Here is a 24,533-nt window from a genome sequence, read left to right on the forward strand (position 1 = left end):
GGGTATTTTCTGTTGACTGTTTTCTATTAAGGTTTTTCTTTTTTAACATTTTATTTATTTGACACAGATAGAAAGAGAGACAGAGAGCAAGTGTGCACAAGCAGGAGGAACGGCAGGCAGGGAGAGAAGCAGACTTCCCATAGAACAGAGAACCTAACATGGGGCCTGATCGCAGGACCCTAGGATCTTGACCTGAGCCAAAGGCAGATCCTTAACCAACTGAGCCACCAGGCACCCCTACTGACGGTTTTCTAGTTTAGTGACTAATCTGCTGTTACAAGCATCTGTTTTTCTATTAATTTTATATTTACATATTTTTTTAGTTCTAAAATTTCAATTATTTTTTGTTTTTATAGGTTTCTGTTGTCTGGTGAAATTCTCATCTTGTCATCTATTTTCTCAGACATTTTAATCACTTTTATTTATTTATTTTTTAATGCTTTTATCCGTTTATTTGAGAGAGAGAGAGCTGATGGGGGTATGCCAAAGGGAGAGGACAAAAGACTCCCTGATGAGCAGGGGGCTTGATGTGGAGATCATGACCCAAGCTGAAGGCAGATGCTTAACCAACTGAGCCACCCAGGTGCCCCTAATCACAGTTATTTTAAAGTCTGTGCCTGATAATTAAACTATCTGGATCTCCTTTTGGTCTTTTCTTAATGTCTGCTTTTTCTCTTGGCACTCAGTCATTTGGTCCTTCTCCTGGCATTCCTGATAATTTTTAAAATGAATATCAGACAGTGTATATTAAAAATGATAGAGGGTCTTGATAATGATACTGTTCTCTAGAGAGGATTTAATTTTCTTGTAGTAGTAGTTAAAAAAGTAGGAGCAAATGACCTTGATTCAGTACAGGCTTGAGATGACTTGAGGCTTTGTTTTAGACTTCCTAAGGGCTGCTTTAAGTCCAGTTTCCCCTTACTCTGAGAGTTTTGTCCTTCAGAGGTATCAAATGGAATCCTGGGGTATTTGCCAGAGCTTGTCCTTCTTGGCAGGCTCTGAAGTATAATTTTTTTCCCCAACACTGTGAGCTACCCAAAGTTCTGCTTACCTTTTTTTGGTTTAAAATAGGCTTCTTTTCCTTTTTTTGGCCTCTTGCTCCCCGCACAGGTTAGGATTCAATAAATACCCTAGGGGCAAATGCAGTACAGAATGTCCAGCCTCATTTTTCTGTGGTTGCCTTTTCTGTGGAATTTCAACCCCTCAAATCCTGCTGTCTTGATAAGCCCTGAGCTCTAATTTCTGTCTTTGCAACCCTGTGAGACTGCCAACAGGTCTAGTAAGCAGCTAGTTGAAAAGGAAAAAGTAATGGAGAATGGCAGGCTTAACTCTGCATCTCCTTTTTCTTTGGTGTTTTGGCTTCTAACATCCTGCCTGCTTTCTGTGTTTTTATTTTTTGTTTTTAAATCCCATTTTTGTAGTTTTTCTTGCCAGGAGAATTGGTCAGATACAATTCACTGTAAAATAATTTGTAATGAATGTCTATTATTAAATAATGTATTAAATAATAACTTATAATAAAGCAGTATTATAAACAATTTTAAACATATATTGATCATTGCAAAAGAGGGCATGAACTTGAACTTGACAGGAGGGCATGAACTGGAACAATGAATTTGACAGTTGAGGACCCTGCCCTCATGTAGCTTCTATTCTTGCAGGGAAGAGAGCTATTAACTATACCTTTATTTATATTGTGTTAAACCGTAAAAGAGAAGTACGGGTTGTTAACCTGCTTATTCTAGAGATTTAGTTCAGGTGAGGGAGGTGGTGGTCAAGTACAGTTACCTGGAGGAATGATATTTGAGCAGAGCTGTGAAGGATGAGTAGAATTAACTTAGGGAAAAGTAAGATGTTTAAACTATGGATTAAAGAGACTTTAAGATGAAAAAGGGCATAGTGGGTTTAAGGTATTGAAGAAGGCAAGTGTACTTGGACTGATAGTCAAGCACAAAATTATACTGAGCTCTTTATAAGCCTTGTTAAGTATTTTTTAATGTTTTTCCCCATTTTTTTCTTTCTTTCTTTCTTTTTTTTTTTTTTTAAAGATTTTATTTATTTATTTGACAGAGAGAGACCCAAGCAGGCAGAGAGGCAGGCAGAGAGAGAGAGAGAGAGAGAGAGAGGAGGAAGCAGACTCCCTGCCAAGCAGAGAGCCCGATGCGGGACTCTATCCCAGACCCTGAGATCATGACCTGAGCTGAAGGCAGAGGCTTAACCCACTGAGCCACCCAGGCACCCCCCCCCCATTTTTTTCTATTCTGACATGATTACTTGTTTGACTCTAATTCATCCTCTGTCCCTAGACAGAATTACTTATTTTAGTTATTTATGCAGTACAAATATATTAGGTGTCTTTTGCAAACAAGGTTCTAAATGAGATACTGATGTTGATTAAAGACAACATGGAACATTGGCTCTAGAGCCTGATCTAAAGTGTTACCCTACTAATTAGCTATATAATTTTGCATCAGTTATTTAATATTTCTGAACCCGAATTTTCTCATGTGCTAAATATTAATATGGAAGTGATAATAGAAGGATTAAATGAGCTAACTGATAAATTTGCTCAACAAATGGTGGCTCTTTTTACTATTAAACAACTATAAACCAGGAATTCAGCTTTCAAGTTGCCTAAATTCTATAGGACATAACATACATCAATAGTTATAATATATAAAGAGCAGTAAATGATATAAGAACTAAAAAAGCAGTGGAGTTACTACTTCCAGACTTGAATATTAGGACTATTTAAAGATGAATGTAATGTATGGTAGACTTGGAGCTAGCTGTTTTCAAAAGTAAATTTGATATATTGCTATTTTATTCATAAATGCTCACATTTTATTTTTATTTATTTATTTATTTGACAGGGAGAGAGATGGTGAGAGAGGGAATACAAGCCAGAGGGAGAGGCTAAGGGAGAAACAGGCTCCCCACTGAGCTGCGAGCCCAATGCAGGGCTCCATCCCAGGACCCTGGGATCATGACCACAGTGGAAGGCAGACACTTAACAACTGAGCCAGCCAGGTGCCCCTAAATGTTTACATTTTATCAAGCCAAACAACCACACTCCTGATTTCTTTCCTTACAATATCTTGTGAAACCATATGAAGCAGTTGGCTTCCTTTCTGACCTCTTTTCTTATTCTCCCTTTACTTAGGAAGCTATAGCTTCATCATTGACTTTCTATTCCTCTGACACAGTAGGTATAGTTCTGCCTCAGGACTTGTGTGCTTGGTATTCCTTTGACCCAGAGTGCTTTCTTCCACATGTCTACTTGGGTTTTCCCTGTCACTATCTAATACAGATCTGTCTGCTCAAATATGACCTAAATAGTAAAGAGGGAATTACCTCTTTACTTAAAAGAATGTGTCCTCTTTTTCACCTACCCCATCACTTTCCTTCCTGTTACCCCAATTTTCTTCATATACAACATATTATATATTTGTTTCTTTATTATTTTTTCAGCCTCCCCAAACAAAATACACCAACAGGAGGGTAGAGACTTCAGTGCATTCTCGGTCTTATCTCCATAGTCTAGAAGAGTATCTGTCTTATAATTGCTTCTCCATATGTAATTTTTTGAATAAATGAACACATGTTTTCTGGTTCAAATCACAATGGTTTTAAAAAAAACATTTATGTATGTATGTATGTATGTATGTATTTATTTATTTTAGAAAGAGCAGGGGGTATGGGTGGCAGAGGGAGAGAGAGTCTTAAGCAGAAGCCACACTGAGCTTGGCACCTGACATGGGTGCCATTTTGTCTGGTAGGCAGTAGGTCTTTTGAGACATTTTTTGGGTAAGATTTAGAAATGTGGGTTGTTTGATACTTCAGGTAGGTGAGTTAATAACAGGGTAATATGCAATGTATAAAGGGCAAACATATGATTCTATTACCTACTTGATCCTGGAGAGGTTTTTTTGGCCCATTATAAGTACTTCTTTGGATCTGATCACTTTTTTAAAAACTACTTTTAAGAGCATTTCTACATTACAGCAAAATTAAGCAGAAAGTACAGAGTACATATTCCCTCTGCCCCCACATATGCACAACCTCCCTGACTATTAACATAGGCCACTGGAGTGGTACATTTGTTACAGTCAATGAACTTATGGTGACATATTATTAACACCCAAAGTCCACAGTTTTTGTTAGGGTTCACTCTTTGTGTTACATATGCTGTGAGTTTTGACAAATATATGATGACCTCTAGCTAACATAACATTATTATACAGAATAGTTTCAATGTCCTAAAATCTGTGTTCTGTCTGTATGTCTTTCAAAACCCTCTAGCCTTTGGCAACTAACCACTGGCATCTTTTTACTGTCTCCAAAGTTTTGCTTTTTCTAGAATGCCATAGAGTGGAAATCATACAATATGTAGCCTTTTCTCTTAAAGTTTTCCATGTGTCTTTTCTTGGTTTGGTAGCTCTTTTCTTTTTAGTGCTGAATATTATTCCATTCTCTAGATATATCACAGTTTATTCGTTTACCTACTGAAGAACTTCTTGGTTGCTTTCAAGTTTTGGCAGTTATAAATTAAGCTGATACAAATAACCATGTGCAGGTTTTCTGTGGATGCAAGTATTCAGCTCCTTTGGATAAATACCAAGGAAGAAGATTGCTGGATCATATGGTAAGAGTATGTTTAGTTTTTAAGGAACTGCCCAACTGTCTTTCAGAGTGGTGGTACCATTTTGCATTCCCATCAAGAAAAAGTGAAAGTTACTGTTGATCCACATCCTTGCCAGAATTTGGTGGTGTCAGTGTTCTGGATTTTGGGCATTCTAATAATAGGTGTGTAGTAGTATCTTATTGTGATTTGTGGTTCCTGAATGACATGATGTTGAACATCTTTTTATATCTTGATTTGCCATGTGTATGTCTTTGTTGAGATATCTGTCAAGTCTTTTACCCACTTTTTTTTTTTTTAAGATTTTATTTATTTATTTGACAGAGAGAGATCACAAGTAGGCAGAGAGGCAGGCAGAGAGAGAGGAGGAAGCAGGCTCCCCACTGAGCAGAGAGCCCGATGCGGGGCTCGATCCCAGGACCCCGAGATCATGACCCGAGCCGAAGGCAGCGGCTTAACCTACTGAGACACCCAGGCGCCCCTCTTTTACCCACTTTTAAATCAAGTTGTTTTCTTATTCCTAAGTGTTAAGAGTTCTTTGTATATTTGGATAATAGACCTTTATCAGATGTGTCTTTTGCAAATATTTTCTTCCATTCTGTGGCTTGTGTTCTCATTCTCTTGACAGTGCCTTATGCTGAGCAGTTTTTAATTTTAAGGAAGTCCAGCTCCTCAGTTATTTCTTTCACAGATCATCACTTTGGTCTTGAATTTAAAAAGTCATTATTATACCCTAAGTTATCTAGGTTTCTTCCTGTTTTTTCTAGTAATTTCATAGTTTTGCATTTTATAGTTAGGTGATCCATTTTGCGTTAATTTTTGGAGAAGGGTATAAAGTCTATTTCTAAATCTTTTTTTTCTAGTACCATTTGTTTTTTTAAAGATTTTTTAAATTTATTTGACAGAGATCACAAGTAGGCAGAGAGGCAGGCAGAGAGAGAAAGAGGAGGAAGCAGACTCCCTGCTGAGCAGAGAGCCCGATGCAGGGCTCGATCCCAGAACCCTGGGATCATGACCTGAGCCGAAGGCAGAGGCTTTAACCCACTGAGCCACCCAGGCGCCCCTCTAGTACCATTTGTTAAAAGAGACTGTATTTTCACCATTGTATCACCTTTCTGTTTTTTTTTTTTTTTTTAAAGATTTTATTTATTTTATTTGACAGAGAGAGATCACAAGTAGGCAGAGAGGCAGGCAGAGACAGAGGGGGAAGCAGGCTCCCCGCTGAGCAGAGAGCCCGATGCGGGGCTCGATCCCAGGACTCTGAGATCATGACCTGAGCCGAAGGCAGCGGCTTAATCCACTGAGCCACCCAGGCGCCCCACCTTTCTGTTTTATATGAAAGATCAGTTAACTGTATTTATGTGGGCTTTAAATTTTATTTTCTTTACTTTTAAATATTTTTATTTGAGTATAGTTGACATGGGCTTTGTTTATCATATCCACAAAATAATTTGCTGGGATTTTGATTGGAATTGTATTGAATTGATACCTCAGGTAAGGAAGAATCGATATATTGACAATCTTCCCATCCATGAACATGGAATATTTTTACATTAATTTAGTTTATCTTTAATTTTGTTCATCAGAGTTTTATAGTTTTCCATATATATATATATAAAACATATTTTGTTAAGTTGCCCTAAATTATATCTAAGTGTTTAATTTTTTAAGGTATTCATCTAAATTTGTTGTTTTACATTTCAAATTCCACTTGTTCATTGCTGGTTTATAGGAGATTGATTGAGTTTTGTGTATTAACCTTGTATGCTGCAGCTTTGCTGTAATTGCTTATTAGTTCCATAAGTTCTTTTTTTTTTTTTTTTTAATTCTTTTGGATTTTCTGCTTATATGATCATGTCATCTGTGAACAAGGACAGTTTTATTTCTTCCTTCCTTAGTATGTATACATTTTATTTCCTTCTCTTGTCTTTTTTCATTAGCCTGGGCTTCCAATATAATGTTAAAAAGGAATGGTAAGCGGAGACATCTTTGCCACGTTCTTGATCTAACCAGGAGGTCTTACAAATTCTCACCATTCAGTACGCTGTTAGCTGTAGGTTTTTGTGGATTGAGAAATTCCCCTGTATTCCTAATCTGCTGGAGAGTTTTTATCATGGATGAATTTGGATATGTCAGATGCTTTTTCTGTATCTATTGATATGATCATGTGGTTTTTCTTTTTTAACTTGTTAATGTGATAATTACATTAAGTGATTTTTGAATGTTGAATCAGCTTTGCATACCTGAGATAAATCCTACTTGGTTGTGGTGTATAATTTTATTTTATACATTGTCGGGTTCAGTTTGCTAATATTTTTCATCACATTTCTATTAATAATTGGCTCCCTCATAACATGCTGATCAAATATTCAGTTAAAGCTTTGAAAAATAGTGTATATGTTGGATGACAGAATTGAAAAACAATTTTTTTCCTCTATGGGCCAAACTGGCTAAATCTATGATGTAGAATTTAAAGCACATTATATAAAGATATTTTGAGAATCAATTTAATTTGCACAGGTAATGTCACAAACTATCTGAGTTATAATCCCAGCTTTCCCACTTGTACACTGTATAACCTTGAGCCAATTATTTACCCTGTCCATGTCTTAGATTCTTCATCTATAAAATGAGGGTAATGGTGTTAACTTATCACATAGGGTTGTTATGAAGTGTAAAATAAGTTAGACATGTTAAGTCTCATAAAACAATAGCTGGCATTTAGTAAGGGCTGATTAAATGTTACCTGTGACTATTATACAGTTCTGCACTTAGACTTAGATTCAGTTGTTTATGATGTGCGTGATATGACTTAGCACAACTGAGAAAGATTAGTTTCTTAGTCTTTTTTGGATTGTAAACTCAGGAGTGATAGTGTGATTTGGATAGGAAAAAAGTTAATATAGTTTAAGGGTCTAAAAGAGTGGTTACCAGCCTTGATACTTCCTATACCATTTCCCAGCAAATTAGTTTAAAGAAAAATTAAAATTTAATATTTCTGAGTTTGTCATATTCAGTTATTTACAAAGTAGAGGAGCTGGATTGAGGAAACCAACCAAAACATTCCTGGATTTTGGCATAAGGCCCTGAGAAAGAAGGAGGGGAAAAGTTTCATGTCTTTCTGATGGCCTGTCCCTGACCTGTAGACAAAGGGTTACCGCTGAGTGGAAAATTGGGCTGCTCTTCTTCTCTTCTAGTGACTTTCAGACTTAAAGAATTATTTATATAAAAGAAAGGTTTCCTTTCTCAGACCTAAACTGAACACTCTAATAGTGGGAACTATGTTCTTTTCCCCCTTCCTGATATTTAATGCCTTTATCTTACTGAAATTTTTCCCGTAACTTTTACCTTTTAACTAATGATATAATTTACTTATTAGAATTAAAGTCCCACAAAAGCTTTTTTCACTGAAGCACCTAGAGCATTGCCTGGGACAGCATAGATACTCAGTAAATATTTGCTAAGTGAGCGGAATGAGCAAAATCTCAGTACAAGCACAGCAGCTCTAAGTGAAGCCAGGACAGGGATTGAGAGTTCTGTCCATTGGCTTCTGTCCTCTTCCACTCTGTGGAATTTCTGTAAGTATCACAGATTGAGAACTATTTTACAGGTAGAGCATGTGTGTAAGATTGCTGCAGTAGGGTTCACCCACTTTATTTTATCTTTCTTTCAATATCTAGAAACAATAATGGGTGATGATGGATACCTGGAGCTGACCACAGAAGGGCTCATTTTTATGGGAAATATACTTCCCAAACTATGGAGCTCTATTATTACAAGCTCTGGTTGAGAGAGAATGGCTGGTAGCAGTGTATATACCGTCAGTTTAGAACATCAGAGAACATTATCATGCTGATGTTGTAGATACTTAAAAGTGGAAAATACAATAAAGATGAAGATAAAATCTAAAATCTAAACAGTAAACAAATGAACCTGTGTTTCAAATGAATAATGCAACCACACTGAAGATAACCCAGGTAACTTTGGGGCATACTATATATTTTCAGACTCAAGATAAAAAGAACTATAAACAAATAACCCTAGTTTGTAGGCAGGTTTTTTGTGATGGTATAAATTGACAATTTAAAAACTATGTTCTTTCTTTCTTTACTTTTTTCTATCTATTCTAAGATTGAGTAAATAACTTAATGGGGGAGAAGGGAAAGTTCTTCCTTAAAATTGCAAATAAATGTAGAACTCTTGGAATTAGAAAATGACCACTTCAGAATGATTTAAATAATACTTTCACACAAGAATAATTTGCAGGTACCAAACTATTGGGTGGAAGTTTGATGAGGAGTATGATATTTACATAGCCTCGATAATTTACAAAATAGTACCTTATTACAAAGAGAAAACAGTAACTTTACAGTGGAAAAATTTGTCGGGATACCTTTAACCAATTAATCAAAGTTAGCATCACTAATAATAGAGCACACTAACCTCTTGTAGCTTTTGATAGGTGTGCGAAGGACTATGTTACTTTGTGACATTCCTGTAAAAAATGCGTAACTTGAATTTAAAAATGAGAGATCATCAAACGTAAGTTGAAGGATGCTCTACAAAATAGTTGATCTGTGTTCTTTAAAAATCTTAGTCTTAAAAGGCATAGACTGAAGAACTGTTCCTTATGATAGGATTCGTTTTGTTTTTTTTTAAGATTTTATTTATTTATTTGACAGAGATAACAAGTAGGCAGAGAGGCAGTCAGAGAGAGAGAGAAGAGCAAGCAGGCTCCCCTCTGAGCAGAGATCCCGATTGATCCCAGAACCCTGGAATCATAACCTGAGCCAAAGGCAGAGGCTTTAACCCACTGAACCACCCAGGCGTCCCTTATGATAGGATTCTTAAGGAGACATTACCGCTAAATGCAATGCATGATCCTGAATTAGATTCTGGACTGGGGAAATCAACAGCTTTAAAGGACATAAAATCAGTCAGTGGCATTTGAATATGGACTCTCGTTATGTAACAGAAATTTTAACATTGATACAATACTGATTTGGTTAGCTCTACTGTGGTTATTTATCTGTCTTGCTAGAAAGATACATGGAAACATGGAGTGCTAAAATGGTACAATGTCTGCAACTCAGACATGGTTCAGGGAAGAAGGTGTGAGAGAGAGAATGGCAAAGCACATGGGGTAAAATGTAAATAATTGATAGTATTTGGAAGTTATATAAAGATAAAAAGTCACCTAAAAATTCCCAAGTTATAGTCATCTTTGAACAACTTGATTTTACTAGTTATTTATAGAATTTTTAAAAAAAGATTTTATTTGACAGAGGGAGAGAGGGAATGCAAGCAGGGGGGAGTGGAAGAGGGAGAAGCAGATTACCCACTGAACAGGGAGCCCGAAGTGGGGCTTGCTCCCAGGATTCTGAGATCATGACCTGAGCCGGCAGCAGACACTTAACGACTGAGCCACCCAGGCACTCCTAGTTATTTATAGAATTTTTAAAAAGTACAAAAATTATTCTCATCACTTATAAAAGTAAAGTAGTGAAGGAAATGCTGATTAAGTCAAGAAACTACGAACTGTTAAGATACAGAGCAGAAGGACCTGAATTTTTGTTTGGAGTTCTGTCATGACCAAGTAACTTCATTGAGCACCTCACTGTCCTGTATTCATTTCCTTTGACATGTGTGCAGAAGGTTTTTAAAGGACTTCCTAAATATTTCCTGTATAACTAATAAGTTTTCTTTAAAAACCATGCTTTATAAAAATCAGATTGCCAGGGGTACCTGGGTAGCTCAGTCTTGTTAAGTGTCTACTTTTGGCTCAGGTCATGATCCCAGGGTCCTAGGATTGAGCCCCACTTTGGGCTGCCTGCTCATTGGGAAGTCTGCTTTTTCCCTCTCCCACTCCCCCTGCTTGTATTCCCTCTCTTGCTGTGTCTCTGTCAAATAAATAAATAAAATCTTTTAAAAAATCAGACTGGCATGTTCCAGACAAACACTTTAATAAATTTATTAAGAAAATTTGAAGACCCAGGGGTGCCTTGGTGGTTCAGTTGTTAAGCATCTGCCTTCAGCTCAGGTCATGATCCCAGGGTCCTGGGATTGAGCCCAACAACAGGGCTCCCTGCTCAGCGGGAAGTCTGTTTTCCCCTCTCCCTCTGTTGCTCCCCTGCTTGTGTTTCATCTCTTGCCATGTCTCTCTCTCTCTCTGTCAAATAAATAAATTAAAAAAGACAGAAAATTTGAAGACCATTTTTTATAATTTTTTTGTTTATATTTTGAAAGTTTTTATTTAAATTCCAGTTAGTTAACACACAATGTAATGTTAGTTTGATATGTACAATTTAGTGATTCAGCAGTTCCATACATCACTTGGTGGTAATCACAAGAAGTCTTGTTTGTGTGTGTGTGTGTGTCTTTTCTTTTACCACTTTGCTCATTTGTTTCTTAAATTCCACATATGAGTAGAATCACATAGTATTTGTCTTTCTCTGACTGACTTATATTTTACTTAGCATTATACTGTCTAGCTCTATCCGTGTTGTTGCAAATGGCAAGATTTCTTTTTTTTTTTTATGGCTGAGTAATAGTCCACTGTATATATATGTACCACATCTTTCTTTGTTCATCAGTCAATGGGCACTTGGGCTGCTTCCATTTCTTGGCTATTGTAAATAATGCAGCTCTAAACATAAGAGTGTCTTTATTTCTTTGAATTGGTGTTTTTGTGTTCTTTGGGTAAATACCCAGTAGTGCAATTGCTGGATTATAGAGTAGTTCTTTTTTTAACTTTTTGAGGAACCTGCGTAACTGTTTTACACAGTGGCTACACCAGTTTGCAGTTCCATCAACAGTGCACCAGGGTTCCTTTTTCTCCACATCCTCACCCAACACCTGCTGTACCTTGTGTTGTTGATTTTAGCCATCTGATCCCTGGTGTGAGGTGATCTCTCATTGTGATTTTGATTTGAATTTCTTGAGGTTAGTGATGATGAGAATCTTTACATGTGTCTTTTGGCATTTTTGCAATTATTTTTTTACAAGGGAATATTTTAGGGAATGGAAGTTCTTTATTAAATCTCTGAGCTACAATGACACACACACTCATTTTAATTTTATGTAATAAGTTATTTTAATACTTAGTATAATTCTTAATAGATTGGTGACATTCATAAAAACTCACCTTGATATTAGTATCAGTGAGCTGCTAACAAAATTATTCTATAGGGTCTATGTAAAATATTCCTATCATTCCTTTAAAAAAAAGTTTTTATCAGGGTTCTAAAAATAATGAGGTATATTCAAATACATTGCTTATAGTTTTTCTTTGTTCTAGAAATTCCTGAAATAAAGGTTATTTAAAGGTATTTTTTCATACTTTTGGGGATTTAAAAAAATTTGGGTATAGGTACTGCACAATGTTATATTAGTTTTAGGTGTGCAGTATAGCACATTATGCTATGCTCACAAGTGTAGCTACCATCTGTCACCATACAACACTGTAATATTACCATTGACTCTATTCCTTATGCTGTGCCTTTTAGTCCCATGATTTATTCATTCAATATCCAAAAGCCTGTATTTTCCACTCCCCTTCACCCATTTTGCTCAACTCCCTACCTTCCTCCTCTCTGGCAACCATCACTTTGTTCTCTGTATTTATAGATCTGATTCTGTTTTTGTTTGTTTATTCACTTATTTTTAGATTACACATAAGTAAAATCACATAGCATTTTTTTCTCAGTCTGACTTATTTCACTTAGTATAATACCCTCTAAGTCCATCCATGTTGTCTCAAATGGCACAATCTCATCCTTTTTTATGGCTGAATAGTATTCTGTTTACATATGTAGACACACAGACACACACAAAAACACATCCCACCTCTTTCTTATCCATTTGTCTGTTGATGGACACTTAGCTTGCTTCTGTATCTTGGCTATTGTAAATAATATTGCAACAAACAAGATTGCAAATAATGAAAAATAAAAAGATAAAGGTTTTTATATTGTATTATAAAAAAACCCCTTTAAATAAACACCTAACCATATAACAAATAGATAATGTTATAGATAATTTATTGGTAAATGCAGATTTTGATAGAAATGTGTTTATTAATTATAAAATTATTTAATTGAGATTCTAAAGTCAGTGACAGTAACAATTTAAGCTGTTTGACCAGTGAAATGCTAGTTAAAATGGAGTAGTCATTCCTTGGTGGTAACAATAGTTCTACCCTGCTTTCTCTCGTTTTTTTTTCCTTATAAAAATTCCTTTCTACCATTGCTAGGCATCACTCCTTGTTGACACAACTCTTCATGTTTTGGGCCCCTTGTGTACTTACTACCAGTGTTAGAAAGGATATGTGTGGAATGGAATTTGTGGGAGTTGTCAGCAAACAATGATGTCTGTTCTGTTTGTCTCTTTCTTTGTGTGTATACAGTATTTTATATTTCAAAGATTCAGTATTTTACCTCTTAGGCATTTGACTTGAATTTAGGGGAATTATTTGTTATGAATTAGAGGAGATTGTGATTCTACATTAATGTGTGGATTTTACAGTTTCTACAGTGACTTGTAGTGGTCCTCTTTCTTATATCATTAGAATAAAGTCCTGTTTTCTGGGGGAAATTGAGGACCTCCACTTTGTATTTTATATACCTGTGCTGTGTTTGGAATTACTCTGTCAGTGCGATGTAGCAGTAATTATGTTACTAACAACAATTTTGTGAGATGTTTATTATTCTCATTTTACAGATGAGGAAACTGAGGCTTGGTGAAGTTACGAAACTTGTCCAAAGTCACACAGCTTGTAAAGGGCACAGCCAAGATTCAGAGCCAGGTCTGTCCAACTTCAAAACTCTTAACTGTAGCCATGAAACTTTGAAATACCTGTTAAGTATCAACCTATGATAAGTTGTACTGCTATTAATATTTCTTAATGTTGTTTAACTGTTACTGATAATTTTTTAATGGTGAGTATTTGTCAATGATAATTTAATGTATCTTTTAAATATTGTGAAAAGAGGTGTAACCTAGTAATTGAGGGTCTGGGCTCTGGAGACAGACTCCTGGGTGTGAATCCCTAAGCTTTTCCACTTACTTGTGTGACATTGGGAAAGTAACTTAACTTTTTCTGTACCTCAGTTTTCCTACTGTAAAATGGCATAAGCAGTATGATCCATCTGGTAAAGTTGTTGTGAAGATTATATTATTTAATATGTACAAGAGCCTTTATAACAATGCCTGGCATGCAGTAAGCATTCAATAAATGTTAGCTACTGGTATTATCATCTCCTAGCAGTTAGTAAAACAAATGATCATTACTTCTAATTCTGTTATAAAGTTGAATAAGGAAAGTTTAAGCAGCAATATAAGATAGCCCAAAATTCACATAAACCAAAATTAAATTTGAATAAGTTAAACCTAAGGAAAATCATACATTTGATCAATTTCAGATCTATGGTAGAGCAAACTGGGTAACTGCTTATGGACCTTACTCGTAGAAGTGTATTTTATGTATAGGGAATATGAATAGGTCCATGTAGTTACCTTTTGAGCCCTGTATGATCATTGTATTATGAATGTGTTTTGTCTGTTTTCCTCTTATAGATGCAACTTATATTCAGAATAAATGTTTACATTTTTAGGTGGCTTTTAAGGAGATACTTCAGCACTGTTCACATATAATTGCCAAGAACCAAAACCTTACGTGTTATGTAAAATGTTAGGAACATTTCATCACTTGCATGAATAGTTATCAGAACTTATATTGTGTTGAATGTGCACATTGATTGTTCTTTGAACCAAGGGGGCCACAGCACATTCAGCTAGAACTCAGCAGTGTACTGATCATATGCTCTTTACTCATATTTCTTTATTCCGACAATAAGAATTCTGAAGTGCCATATCCACTGTTACTACAATTTAGTTAAAATATCTGTGATTAGTGACTAAGAAGTTCATACCAATTGTAAAAATACCCATAAATGGTAGTAATTTGAGTCAAGTTATGTAAATACTCCAAAGCTATAATTTTAAAATGGGACTTGCCTTACAGGGCACCTGGGTGGCTCAGTCACTTAAGCATCTGACTTCGGCTCAGGTCATGATCTCGGGGTCCTGGGATTGAGCCCTATGAGCAGGGAGCCCATTTGTCCCTCTCCCTCTGCCCCTTTCCCTGCTTGTGCTCACTCTGTGTCTCTCTCTCAAGTAAATAATAAAATGCTTAATAAATAAATAAATAAATAAATAAAACGGGACTTGCCTTGTACATGAGCCTAAGATCTCTGTAACTTTTTTTAAAAAAGATCTTTGTAACTTTAAATGTACACATGCATTTAATTCTCTTTATTTCATGATACTGAGTCTTCCTATCCTTGAACATGGTATGACTTTCTAGTTATTTAAATATTTAAAAATATCTCTCAGTAAAGTATTTCTTTTTTTTGGTAAATCTCTCTCATGTCTCTTTGAATTATTAGATACCTTATTTCTTGTTACTATTACAAATAGTATATTTTTCCTTTCCATTTCTATTTGCTGATGTAAGCTTTTTTGGTATATAATACAGATCTATATTCAGTTGTCTTATCAAATTATTTTATTAAAATACTTTGCGTGAAGATTGTGTCTTTCTTTCTAGTAGTTACATATTCTCTCTCTCTCTCTCTCCCTCCCTCTTTTTTTTTTTTTTTGCCTTACTGTGCTAATTAGGACTTCCAGTACAATATTTAATACAGGTGTTAATAGTGGGCATTCTTACATTGCAGTTAATTTTTAGAAGCAAGTGCTTCTTATGTTTCACTAATAAGAATAGTGTTTGGTGTAGATTTTTGATAGATACTCTGTGGGTTAAAGACATTTCTGTTGCTAGTTGGCTAAGATGTCTTTTGTTTGTGAAGAACAAGTAATTTTATCAGACACTTTTTCTAAACTTGTGAGAAGATCATATGGTTGTTCTTCCTTATTCTGTTAAGGTGGTGAATGACATTTATAGGTTTTTCTATTGTTGAATTACCATTGCATTGCAGGAATGAACCCAACTTAATATGATGGTGTTTTTTCATATACAAGTGGATTTAGTTTATTAGTATTTCATTTAGGATTTTTGTATCTAAGTTCATGGATGATATTGGCCCATAATTTTATTTCTTATGTTATCTTTGTTTGATTTTGGTATTCAGATTATACCACCTCAAAGAATGAGTTGGAAACTATTCCGTTCTGTCCCCTCCCTCCTCTAAGGGTTTATATAAGTTTGGTTGAACTTCTGTTCAACTGTCTGGGCTTAGTATTTTAGGGGGAGTGTGTGGGCTTAGTGGTTTTTGAGGAGGTATGTATTCAGTTTTCTAAATAGTTTTTACTTAAAATTTCTGTTTCTAGTTAGGGCAGTTTTTAGAAAAAAAGTTTTCTTTTTTAGGAATCCACCATTTTTGTCTATATTTGGCATAAAGTTGTTCATGCTTATCATTTAAATTTCTGCTTAGTATTTCTCTCCTTTTTATTCCTAATATTTTTTGTGACTTCTGTTTTCCTTCATCAATCTTATTAGAGGGTTTATATATTTTCTTTTTTTTTTTAAGGTTTTATTTATTTATTTGACAGAGAGAGATCACAAGTAGGCAGACAGGCAGAGAGAGAGGAGGAAGCAGGCTTCAGTGCTTTTTGAAATAAAATTTTATCCATCACTTTTAACTGTTTTCAGTAAAGAATTGGGTAAATAATCTAGCCCAAAATGTTATTGGAAGTGGAATTTTATTCAGATTTCTTGGAGTTTTCTCTTTTCTTTTTCTGATTCTTTCAGGTAGATGCTTAACTCACCAATGATGCTCTCTGCTCAGCAGGGAGCCCGACGTGGGGCTCGATCCCAGGACCCTGGGATCATGACCTGAGCCGAAGGCAGAGGCCTTAACCCACTGAGCCACCCAGGCACCCCTATATATTTTCTTAGCTTTATCAAAAACCAGTGCTTGACTCTGATTTTCTCTGTGATGTGTTTTCTTTTTCATTAATTTTTTGCTTTTCTCCTTTACACACTTCTTTTTTTTTTTTTTAAGATTATTTATTTATGTATTTGACAAACAGAGATCACAAGTAGGCAGAGAGAGAGAGAGAGAGAGAGAGAGAGAGAGAAAAGCAGGCTCCCCGCCGAGCAGAAAGCCCAATGTGGGGCTTGATCCCAGGACCCTGAGATCATGACCTGAGCTGAAGGCAGAGGCTTTAACCCACTGAGCCACTCAGGGGCCCCTCCTTTACACACTTCTTAAGTGAAAAGCAGAATCTAACATTAGGATATCTCATATTTTCCAAGGACAGGATTTCAGTAGGCTTTGAGACTAGCTGGACCCAGGGGCTTATAGTGCTACCAGGACATTCATTCTTTCTTTTTCCTTTAAGTCTTCCTTTCCTCTTGTTGTCATCTGACTTTTCTACTCTTCAGTCTACAAGATGGAAAATGGTGACAATGAGCCTCTGAATTTGATTCAGTTTCAACTTTGTGTGCTCTTGATTCCTCCGGGGATTTCAGATTTTTCCATCTGGATCACTTCTTTCTTTTTGGAGATTTTTTTTTCTTTAGAATTCTCTTATCAGACACTTTTGAGATTTTGAGATTTTCTGTAGTAAACTCTCAGCTATTTTGTCTGAAATCTATGTCTTTTTTTTTTTCTTTATCACTTTTTTTGATAGATATTCCATTAGGTATAAAATTTTGGGCTGGCCGTATTTTTGTAGTTATTGTAAGAGATAATTCCACTCTCTCTTGGTTTCCATTGTTGCTATTGATAAATCAGCTCCCTAATAATTGTTAACTTAAGTGAATGTGTCTTTAGTTTTGTTTTGTTTTGTTTTTACAAAACTTGCTGTTTTTGAACTCTTTTATTTTTTGGTTTTTCTGAAGTTTCATATGCTGTGCCTAGGTATAGATTTCTTTTTATTTATCCTGTGTGAGACTTTTACTGTGAATTGCTTATTTTCCCTGGAAAAAATATTAGTGGTTCTTCTTTGAGGTCCAAGAAGGAAACACATTGCTTCAAGAGGATGTACCTTTAGTTTTTACCCCCAAATACCTCAAGGTACTTACTGCAATTTGGTGACTGAATTTATCCTTTGAAGTTTTGGACCACCCTAATGGGGTGACTTTGGATTGCAAATATGTGTGTGGTTCCTCTTTTCATTACAGCCTCTTAGGAATCCTTTGTTGTCTTCTACATCAGGAAGACCAGTTTCCTTGTCCTTTGTTAATGAAGGAGTGGACTGGGTTTACTTTCCCTATTCACTCTTTTCCTGAGTATGAAACTTTTGGGTGGGGAGGGGTGGTCCCAGCTTTATGGAAAAAGGGTCTCTTGTTAGATTTTCCATTTGGGGTGGGTCTTATTCTTTGGTTTCTGTTCTCTCTGAAGAGATTATAAAAATTAAAGCTTAACTTGGTGAGTTAGGCAGATGTATACAAGATAAAAACTATGTTGTTATGCCACTTATCTCTTTGAGTTTCTGCCTTCTCATAGATTTTGGTCTGGTAATTCCTTTATGATCTTGTCAGCTCTTCAGTGCTTTTTGAAATAAAATTTTATCCATCACTTTTAACTGTTTTCAGTAAAGAATTGGGTAAATAATCTAGCCCAAAATGTTATTGGAAGTGGAATTTTATTCAGATTTCTTGGAGTTTTCTCTTTTCTTTTTCTGATTCTTTCAGGTAGATGCTTAACTCACCAATGATTAGGCTTTTTTCTAACATAAGCATTTTTTTAAAAAGATTTTATTTATTCATTAGAGAGAGAGAGAGAGAGAGCAAGCCAGTGGAAGGAGTAGGGGGGAGGTACTAACAGACTCTTTGTGGAGCATGGAGTCTGATGCAGGGCTTGATCCCATCACCTGAGATTGTGACGGAAGCTGAAACCAAGAGCCAGACACACTAATAACTGAGCCACCCAGGCACCCCTCTAATGTAAGCATTTAAAGTTATTATTTTTTAAAAAAAGATTTAATTTACTTATTTGACAGAGAGATCATGGGTAGGCAGAGAGGCAGGCAGAGACAGCAGGGCGGGAAGCAGGGTCCCTGCTGAGCAGAGAGCCTGATGTGGGGGTCGATTCCAGGACCCTAAGATCATGAACTGAGCTGAAGGCAGAGGCTTTAACCCACTGAACCATCCAGGCGCCCTTAAAGCTATACATTTATAAGTGGTTCATCAGGTTTGAAGTGGAATATTTTTGGTGTTATTACTATTTTTTAGAGGGGAGGGACAAAGGCGGGGGAGTGAGGGGAGAGGGAGAGAGAGAGAAAATCCCAAGCAGGCTCCGTGCTCAGTGCAGAGTCTGATCAATTCCATGACCCTTAGATTGTGACCTGAGCTGAAATCAAGAGTTAGACACTTATCTGACTCAACGAACCCAGGCGCCCCTAATTATTTTTAACTATATATATTTAAGGTTTTTATTTTGCTATTATAACTTTTAGTTATACTTGCTTTTTTAAGTCATGACCTGTGATCCACAAGTCAATTAGGAGTTTTGAAATACATGGATTTTAAAAGATTTCTTTTTGTTGTATATAACACACCTTTCAAAAAACCCAGGATTTTCATTTGGATCACAAAGCAAGACTCTGCTCTGTGCTGTGTAAAAGAGATGTACAAGATGATTTAGAAAAACTAAAAATAAAGGGAAAGGCAAAAATATGTAAGGCAAATGAAAACAATAAGAAAGTATGAGTTGCTCTGTGAACACACTTTTGGGGGACTTTTTCTTCCCTTCCTGATCACAAACTTTAGAGAATAACCAATATTCTGTATCACTGGGACTTACTGAGATTCTTGGAAGACTGATTTTACATTAATAACTGAATGGTCATTTCTCTTCCCTTTCCTCCCCCTTCTTTTCCTTCTCCTCTTCTCCTTCTCCTCTTCCTCTTTTCCTTAGACTTTAATATCTCTGAAACTTGGATCTATCTCTCATATTGGTATGCATTTTATTACTGGTGATATTTCACAATTAAGGAACAATTACTAATAATTTTGGCAGCATTTTTCTCTTAGTACAACATATTCTGCAATCTCTAGTATCTTACTTTTGGTGAAATACACATTTTTACATGTATATCATGACTCTTCATCCTACCCTATCCCCTCCTTGAAATGCTCCCCTTTTTGGCTTTCCCATCCTATGCTTATATCATTCAAGACCTTAAGGGTGGGGGTGCCTGGGTGGCTCAGCCTGGTAAGTGTCTGACTTGGGCTTAGGTCATGATCCCCAGGGTCCTGGGATTGAGTCCCAAAGCAGGCTCCTTGCTCAGTGGGGAGCCTGCTTCTTACATCTCCCTCTGCTTCTCCCACCTGACTCGTGTTCTTACTCACTCTGCTCTCTCTTTCAAATAAATAAGTAAAAAATCTTAAAGACCTTAAGAGTGGAAATACTCTTTAGTTTCTCATTCTGGTTCCTGTTGTTCCAGCACCTAGCATAATATGTTGTTGGACACAGGGTTTTATTTAATTAACAATTAAGGGAAGTGTGTATGTATAATGAATCAGAGCATGGGCTGTGACATATTTATATTAGTGATCAATTTTTTTAGCTTGTTGGTAAGAGGGATTAAAAACCTACATTTTGGATAGAAAGAACAGAAGCCAATGATTCCTACATTAAGTAAGAGAATTCATTGGATCAGTGCTTATTCATCTGGTGATGTTTGAGAGTTTAACCAATGAAACAAAAAAATTACAAAATATAGACACTGTGAAGGAAATAAAAAGAATAGTACAATACAAACTAACAAAGAGTGGCATTTAGAAAGAGGAAGAAAGGAGCCTTCATCAACAAGAAGAGGAGACTTGATATATACCAGTGAAAGACAGCAGTTGTTGAAAGCACTGAGAGAAAAGCATTTCAGACACGGAAATAGGCCTAAAGTGAAGAGCTTTTATTTAACTGAAAAACGCATAGTTGTGGAGAGTGTCACCTCAAGGTAAGAGAGGCAGGCAGGAACGGTACCTTAATATGCTAACATTTACTCAGCATTTGGGGTGTAGTAGGTACAGTTCCAGCCACTTTTTCTTGGACAATGTGAATTATTCTGCCATACTGACTTCTCAGATGCTGAGAGTTTGGATTTAATTTGAAGACACATTAGAAAACCTTGGCACTATGCAATGCTATGATCAATTTTACATTTTTGAAGATTACACAGGCTGCTTTGTGCACAGTTGATCAGAAGGAGGCTTATACTAGTCAGGTAAGAGGCAAAGTTGTTGGGGCGCCCATGGTGGCTCAGTAGTTAAGTAGTTAAGTGTCTGCCTTCAGCTCGGGTCATGTTCTTGGGGTCCTAGGATCGAGCCCTACATCGGGCGCTCTGCTCAGCAGGAAGCCTGCTTCCCCCACCTCTCTCTGCCTGCCTCTCTGCCTACTTGTGACCTCTCTCTGTCAAATAAATAAAATAAAATAAAATTTAAAAAAAAGAGGCAAAGTTGTTTTGAACCATGGTTCTGATGATGGAGATGAAGAGCAGTAGACCAATTTAAGATAATATTTTACAAGTCTTGTGTTAATGTCTTGGATAAGGGGAGAGGATTGTGAGGGAAAGGGAACAGTCAGATCCTAGAGGGTTAAAGAATTGAAGAGATGATGTGTGTAGATATTATGTGAAGTTTTTTGTCAGTTAAAGGGGAGCAGAGCTGTTTTTAACCTTCTTACTTCTGTAATTTTTCCAGTGACATTTCTGTCTCTCTCTTTTAAATTCTTGGAACCAAATATATTTTTATTCTAGTCTGCCTCTCCAGATTCCAGCACCTTTTTCTCATCCCACACTTAACAGATGCTTAGAGGAGGGAAGTCAGTGTAAAAGTAGGATAGCATTCTCAGCAATTCTGCCCTTTTTCATCAGGATGTTCCTTGCTAAATCAGTCCTTTTTGTGTCAGAGGAAAACCATTTTGTTTTATAAGTAAAGCTTTAATTCTTGAAAGGATACCATCTTCGTGAAGTCAGTCATGTGTATTTGTATTGTGGGGTTTTAGGGATGATGATATTATTACTATTTTTTGGTTGTATGTATTTTTATGTTAGGTCTTAACATGCCTTAAAAGGTAAAGGTGAGTGTAGCTGAATTGCAAATTCAGTTTACCACTTGTTTTCTCAATTGAAAGGCAAGAGATCAACTAAGAGATAAAATTAGTTGTATAACTAACTGAAAGACAAAGTTTTCAGAAGAGTAGCTTTTTTTTTTTTTAAGATTTTATTTATTTATTTGACAGGAAGAGAGAGCAACGTGCCAGAGCAGGAACACAGAATGGAGAGTGGGAGAGGGAGAGGCAGGCTTCCCGCTGAGCAGGGAGCCTGTTGTGGGGCTTGATCCCAGCATCCTGGGATCATGACCTGAGCCAAAGGCAGCCACTTACTGAATGAGCCACCCAGGTGCTCCAGAAGAAATAGCTTTTTTAAAAAATGTTTTTTAAATATTAGAGGTTCAGTTTTTTTTTTTTGTTTTTTTTGTTTTTTTTTTTTTTAAAGATTCTATTTATTTATCAGAGAGAGAGAGGGGGAGAGAGCAAGCACAGGCAGACAGAATGGCAAGCAGAGGCAGAGGGAGAAGCAGGCTCCCTGCTGAGCAAGGAGCCTGATGTGGGACTCGATCCCAGGGCGCTGGGATCATGACCTGAGCTGAAAGCAGCTGCTTATAGAGGTTCAGTTTTTGAAACCACCTTTGACTGCAGTTTTAAGTAGACAGGTTCTTTCCTCATTTTATGAAGCTCTAGTTTTCCCTTACTGTCTTTCAAGAGTGAATAAAGAACTCATATATCAAAACCAATGGAAGAATTTTGTGGACAAGATGAGTGGGAAGATTAGAATGAGGAAGGCAGAAACTGAGAATTAAAGTCAGATGATAGATAGCCAAAAGGCCGAGAAGCGATGAACACCTGGAAAAAAAAAATACGAAATACTGTTTTAATCCACTGTTCTTAAATTTTGGGTAGTTACCTTATCCTTTGGGATTCTGATGAAAGTGAAACAATCTGGCCCCAGAAAGTGCACAGACATATGCACATTCAGATCTGTACATAATCTTAGGGCATTGCTAAAGCTGAAGAGCATGTAGGGTGCCTGATACCCTGGTCAAGAACACATGGTCTAAATGGCAATCAGGGCTTAAGAGTATGTGACTGGGGAGTTTCGACATTCAAACTATGACAGTGTTCCCTTCTCAAATACCAATCTTTAGGACAGCCAAGATTAATTTTTGGTTTTAAACCTCTGGTGTGACAGCTAATAAAGCAAAACAGATTTTAGTTTTGGCTACTGAGAAATTAGAATAATCTGCTTTAAAAATTTTTCTTTTTAAATGCCATAGTTAGCAGTTTTTTGCAGTAAGGCAATATGGAATTCAGGTTACCCAAATAAAAATAGCCTACTAAAAAAAGTTGAACTGGAATATAAACAAATTTCAAATTCACCAACATGTTTGTATATATAGGAACTAAGTAAATGTCTCTTTTGGGAAGTAGGTTTAAAAAAAAAAACCCAGCTGTTTGTTCTTTCTGCCTTTCCATGAATCTGTTTTTAAATTAAATTTTATCACAAAACAGAGCTTTTAAATGAATTTTATTAATCCTGTAAGTTTAGTCTTGGGCGTTTTTATTTTACTGTTGGTGACGAAGCTGTACTTCGTTGCTGTTCATTTGGCTCAGCACTTAAGTGGAACACTGAGCCAGTGATGCAACTTAATAGGTTATAAATTGTTTCCTTTTAGGCAAATTAGGCCGGTTAGACCAATATTTAATGTAATCCAGAATTCTTAGGATTCATTGATTGAATAGATGACCTACTGCTGAATGATTTGGTCATGGAGTCTAGGATTCCTTACATTTTTTAAATTAAATTAAATTAAATTAAATTTTTTTAAATTTAAAAACTAGTAGTGGAGTCTAGGATTCCTTACATTTTTTTTTTTTTAATTTACTTGATGAAATAAAAGGATTTTGTGGGTGACTGGGTGGTTCACTTGGTTAAGCATCTGCCTTGGGCTCAGGTCATGATCCTGGAGTCCTCGGATTGAGCCCCATGTTGGGCTTCCTGCTCGGTGGGGATTCTGTTTCTCCCTGTCCCTCTACCCCTCCCCCATGCTCCTGCATGCTTTCTTTCTCTCTCTCTCACTCACTAACTCTCTTAATTTGTGCTCTCTCTCTCAAATAAATAAAATCTTTAATTTTTTTTAAAAAAGGATTTTTTCTTCATCCTAGATGGTATTTATAACTTGAAAGCATGTTACACATCATAAGAAATAGAAATCAAAGAAAGAAAGTTTAAAAATGAAATACTTGATGCTTTAGGGTAATGGTGGTATAATAAGGAATTTTTAGCTTTTAAATTTTAGTGACTGAACCAAAAGTGTTTTTGGCAGATGAACAGTCAATGTATCTTTTTTTCCTCCTAACTTTCCTTGTAGAATTCTGGAATACAAATATGAGGAATAATACAGTAAAATTGTATATATTCACGTTCAACCATCTTTGTTCAGAGAATAGTAAAATAGTTAAAAGCAATTAAATTAAATTTGAATTTAGATCCTCTTTGCTATTATGCTCAGTGAGTTTCTTCTCTATAGCATTTTTGTGCCTCCAATAGGATGAACATGCCATGTGGTTCTAGTGCTAGGTAGATGCTTCTCTCATGGCATAGCTCCTAGGCATAAGCCAGCTACTTCAACTGTGTTCAGTTGAAAATAGCAAACTGTTCCATACTATAAAAAAAATCCCCGGTTGTGTTGGATTTATTATAAGATAGCGCTATACTTTATGGATGATATAAGGTATGCCCAAGATAATTTTGAATTTATGTGATTTCTGCTTTTAGTGCTTTCTTTGGAATATCTTTGGAATAACTCTGTGAGATTAGAGTCTCCTGAAAAAAGAAGTTTAGCTAATGATTTCACTATTTTTTT

The 24,533-nt window shown here is 36.1% G+C and overlaps 1 protein-coding gene across 5 annotated transcripts in view; it reads left to right on the top strand.

Annotated features, from left to right (window-relative positions):
* Nucleotides 1–24,533, top strand: part of NUMB (NUMB endocytic adaptor protein) — a 190,864-nt gene that overhangs the window by 72,592 nt on the left and 93,739 nt on the right. For 3 of the 5 annotated variants that reach the window (XM_059182889.1, XM_059182887.1, XM_059182888.1), the window contains exon 3: nt 13,361–13,445. The exons of the other annotated variants lie outside the window; for them this stretch is intronic. The gene's annotated coding sequence lies outside the window, so the exon portion shown is untranslated. The remainder of the gene's footprint in view (nt 1–13,360; nt 13,446–24,533) is intronic. 5 annotated transcript variants of the gene reach the window in all.

This window comes from Mustela lutreola, chromosome 7 (assembly GCF_030435805.1).
Source record: "Mustela lutreola isolate mMusLut2 chromosome 7, mMusLut2.pri, whole genome shotgun sequence".
NCBI classification, from domain to species: domain Eukaryota; kingdom Metazoa; phylum Chordata; class Mammalia; order Carnivora; family Mustelidae; genus Mustela; species Mustela lutreola.